Here is a 4,672-nt window from a genome sequence, read left to right as displayed (position 1 = left end):
CTTTTGCCTTGCACCATCATCTCTTCTGTCATTTAATCACACTTGCCTTCCAACTGATCACAACTGCCTATTATTTGATCTGCCCCAGCACCATTACTTGGCACTGCGCTTGCTTATAAACTGGTAAATCTTTAACTTAATCTCCTCTGTACCCTGACAGTGACCTACTCATCCTTCCTTGATTGTGGTTCCTCACAGGATCCGCTGCCTCTCCGACTCCCCTCCAGGTCACTGAAGGCCCTGAGCCTTGGTCTCGCTTTATACGCTAGCTGGTAGTTGATTCCTTGCAGGTCTGCCACCGCTCAGGAGAAGCTCAAGACCCAGATCAAGCGAAGTATCAAGAGGAATGTGAACAAAGGCTCCCTGGTGCAGAGCAAGGGACAGGGCGCCTCCGGCTCCTTCAAAACCAGCAAGAAGGAAAACCCAGGGAAAGGTGGGAAAGAAGGTGAAGAAACCAGCAGCCAAGAAATCTTTAGTGAGGAAACCAGCAGACAAGAAATCTTCAGTGAAGAAACCAGCAGACAAGAAATCTTTAGTGAAGAAACCAGCAGACAAGAAAGTGACAACAAAGAAAGTAACAGCCAAGAAAACGAGCAGCAAGGCGGCGGCAACGCCAAATAAGGCGGTGAAGAAAGCAGTGCTTCAGAAAAAGTCTCCTGCGAAGGTCAAAAAAGGCAAGAGTGCGGCGGGCGGAAAGGCGCTGAAGAAAGTGCAGACATGGAAGAGCAACGTCAAGCCGAAAGCAGCGAAGTCTCAGAAAGCAGGGTCTGGAAAGAAGTGAAAGCGCGGGAAACTTGTAAACATCTGAACACAAAGGCTCTTCTCAGAGCCACCCACATCTCTCAGGAAAGAGCTGATCCCCTGATCAAATCATCCCTGTCCCTGCCCCGCCTGCAGATTCCACATGGAAATGATTTGGAGTAAATCCAGGATCCCTGGTGACTCCCCTCCACCCAGCCCTTTCCCCACTCTCTGTAATAAAACAGAGGGATATCCGGCCCTCACTCTAACTGGAGATGTGTTCGGTGCAGTCTCAGTTCACAAAATCAGCGGGAGAGTCTGTGAGACAGTAACACTGGCGGAGAAACCCCACCTCACAACTCAAACCCCAACACATGAGTTTCTCCAATTCAGCTGGAGTCGGGTGACAACAGGAGCTGGGATAGGCTGTGATCGGGAATGTTCGGAATGGATTTGTTCAGGGAGGAATGTACCTGGAATCTCCGAAAATAATCGTTCCTTATTTCCCCAGATGACACATTCTGCAGTGAGAGTGAAAAGTCTCTTCACTGCTTCACATTTACTAATTGTTTGGTTCGAGATGAATAATGAGTCAGAGAGTAATGACAGGATCTGAAGCTTCTCTCACACCAGCCCTTGAATGACTCAGTGTGAAGTGTCCAATGTGTGAAGCTACTGCCAGGGTTTGTCAATCTGAACAGTTTCAGCTCAGTTCCTGGGGGCCTGAAATTCCAACAGTTTGACTCTGTCTCTGATTGGTCACCCGCTTCTCAATCCAATTCTTAACCAATCGGAGTGTCACATAAATTAAATAGAAGTTCTCATTGGCTGAAATTTTCCAATTGGAAAAAGCCCTGCAATTCCAGAGCAGGAAGGAATTGAAGTGATGGAAAATTTCAATTTTCAGGCAACAATTTTAAAACCTCTCATTTTATGTTCTGTTTTACTGTATTTACCGTCACAAAATCCTGACGCGATTTTAGGAATCGTTTTCATTTGTCAATCTGTTAACTGTAAGCGGCGGGAGGAAGGTCCGGTTCAGCAATTTAAAACGGGACAAATATCAGCTTCCACTCTGTAAAAGGAACAAATTAGCGACTAACCGCTTCTCACAGGCTTCTCGGGGACTGACAGAAACGAGCGGTTTCTGATCTTTTCTCCTGAAAGAGGCGGATAATGCTGCAGGGAGCAATGAACTGCCCTTCACTTTCTGGCTGCTAATACACCCCTGACTTTAAACAGTTCAAACAGCGACTGATGCTTCTGCCGGAAAATGAGCAGATTCACCAGAATGATCCCGGTCCATCATGGCCAAAGACATCCAGCTGGCCCGCCGCATCCGCGGGGTACGCACCTAAAATCCAGCTTCAGTAACAAGTGTAACAAGGGCTCTTTTCAGAGCCACCAAATCAGCAAACGAAAGAGCTGCCATCTCTGTTCATCATCAAACCCATTAGATTGGAGGGGCGGCCACATGGTTTCTGTTTTGTCACATCACTTTCCCGAAAGGCCTGTCGGACTGAGAGCTGATCTGGAATTTAGAAAGCAGCATTACTGGAGACTCATTGCTGCTCAGCACAATCTCAACCCCGCTCCTGGGATCCGTTAGCTGGCATTTGGGGAAAAGAAATGGATCCCAGTTTTATTTGGAAGGCATTAATGGAGCCAGGTCCGTTCACATGAGGGTTATTTACAAACATTACCCAACGAGTACACTAATATTTGAATCCATTGGAGATTAGTACACAGGATATGTAAGGCAGCTCGGTCACTCTGACTGAAACCGCCAGTTCCCCGGGGTTGCAGACCCTGACACTGCGGGGAGAGAATCCCCGACTCTATCCCGCCGCCGGGGGAAACAGACAGCTCTGTGTCCGGAGAAAAGGGAGGGCCGGGGAGAAGGTACATATTAAAGCGCTGCAATGGACTCAGCTCCTGTGGGTGCACAACTCGCACTGATTCCGTCCTCTGGGAACAGTGCGGTCTAAACAGATCAGGTTAGGAGAGAAACACACAGCCCGAGAATGGCCTCTTCCTTCCTGCATTTACTCTGTTCCGGGAGCAGATTCTCATTGAGAAGCGGCGCTCAGATCACCAGAGAGAAAAAAAAAACACAATTCAAACTGTCCAAATAAAAAACAGAGAATTAACCCGGACACTTCCATTATTAAATTAATTCATCAGCTCCGAACCAGTTCCCGTTAATGTGCCGGGATATCTCGTGATTTATCAAATCGAAGACAGCGGGATTTATTAAATTGTTGATTCTGACACCGTGTAGTTCAGTTCTTCACTTAACTAGAAGGGGAGATGTGTGAGCAGAGAAACAGAGTGAAATCCAGAGAGGGAACTGAAAACACACCTGGACAGATGTGAAACAGGTCAATCCACTGTTCCAATAACTCCATCTCTGACTCCCTCCTGAGAGTAACCAGCCCTTTCACAGAGACTGTGAGTGGCTCTGAAAAGAGCCTTTGGTTTATTAGATGACATTTTGGCCGCTTTACTTTTTCTGGGAGCTCTTGAGTGCTGGTTTTCTTGGGCAGCAGCACGGCCTGGATATTAGGCAGCACCCCGCCCTGAGCGATGGTCACTCCTCCCAGCAGCTTGTTGAGCTCCTTATCGTTGCGGACGGCCAGCTGCAGGTGTCTGGGGATGATGCGGGTCTTCTTGTTGTCCCGGGCCGCGTTACCGGCCAGCTCGAGGATTTCAGCGGTCAGATTTCGAGCACAGCAGCCAGATCGACCGGGGCTCCGGCACCCACACGCTCAGCATAGTTACCCTTTCTCAGTAGCCTGTGAACACGGCCCACCGGGAACTGCAGTCCAGCCCGGGAGGAGTGAGACTTGGCCTTGGCCCGAGCTTTCCCGCCGGTCTTTCCTCTTCCAGACATTTCCACAATCTCACAAATACTTTCACAAAGAATGAATAATTTCCTTAGCATTGATAGTGCATCGCAGGCAGTCAGGGTGGCCGAGCGGTCTAAGGCGCTGCGTTCAGATCGCAGTCTCCAGTGGAGGCGTGGGTTCGAATCCCACTTCTGACAAGTTGTGTTTTGACTGAACTGGAGGCGTTTTGGAGCAGCGGCAAAAAGCAAAGAAAAAGCAGGAAAGAACATGGACAAACAAAATAACAATGGACCCAAAGATGTTGCATTCAAACATGAGAGTGAGAGGCAACTGAACAAACAGCAGGGCACATAAAATATCAAAAATGTAACCTTTGTATCGGGGTGGAAGATGTTGCCAATATCTTTAATGAATACTTTACTGTTTTCCCGAATGAGAGGGTGATGCAGATATTGTTATTAAGGAGGAGGAGTGTGAAGTATTGGACGTGATAACTTAAGGAGAGAGGAAGTCTTAATGGGATGAGCATCCTTGAATGTGGATAAATCATCAGGACCAGATGAAATGTACCCCAGGCTGTTGAAAGAAGCCAGGGAAGAAATAGTGGAACAAAAACAAGAAATGCCGGATTCACTCAGCAGGTCTGGCAGCATCTGTGGAAAGAGAAGCAGAGTTAATGTTTCGGGTCAGTGACCCTTCTTCGGAACTTCGGAGTTCCGAAGAAGGGTCACTGACCCGAAACGTTAACTCTGCTTCTCTTTCCACAGATGCTGCCAGACCTGCTGAGTGAATCCGGCATTTCTTGTTTTTGTTTCAGATTTCCAGCATCCGCAGTATTTTGCCTTTAAGAAATAGTGGAAGGTCTGACCATCATTTTCCAATCCCTCACTGGATACAGGTGTGGTGCCAGGGGATTGGAGGTCTTGTAACGTTGCAAGAAAAGCAAAATACGAGGCAGATCAAGCATGGCTGATCCTTTCGAGTAGAGAAACAGGGCTGCATTCCCTGAACCAGTGCTACAGCTTTCAGAATAGAAGGAGCCTATACAAACCTGATGGGTTCCACTTAAACAAAAGAGCTGG

General features: G+C 47.9%; 1 non-coding gene across 1 annotated transcript; it reads left to right on the top strand.

The window, feature by feature from the left end:
- Positions 1-3,704: 3,704 nt before the first annotated feature.
- trnal-cag (transfer RNA leucine (anticodon CAG)) lies at positions 3,705-3,787 on the top strand. The gene has a single exon. It is a non-coding gene; the product is annotated as a tRNA-Leu (tRNA).
- Positions 3,788-4,672: the final 885 nt, after the last annotated feature.

The sequence above is a fragment of the Heterodontus francisci genome, unplaced genomic scaffold (assembly GCF_036365525.1).
Source record: "Heterodontus francisci isolate sHetFra1 unplaced genomic scaffold, sHetFra1.hap1 HAP1_SCAFFOLD_43, whole genome shotgun sequence".
NCBI lineage: Eukaryota > Metazoa > Chordata > Chondrichthyes > Heterodontiformes > Heterodontidae > Heterodontus > Heterodontus francisci.
Note: the sequence above shows the minus strand (reverse complement) of the source record. Positions and strands in the feature narration are given on the sequence as shown.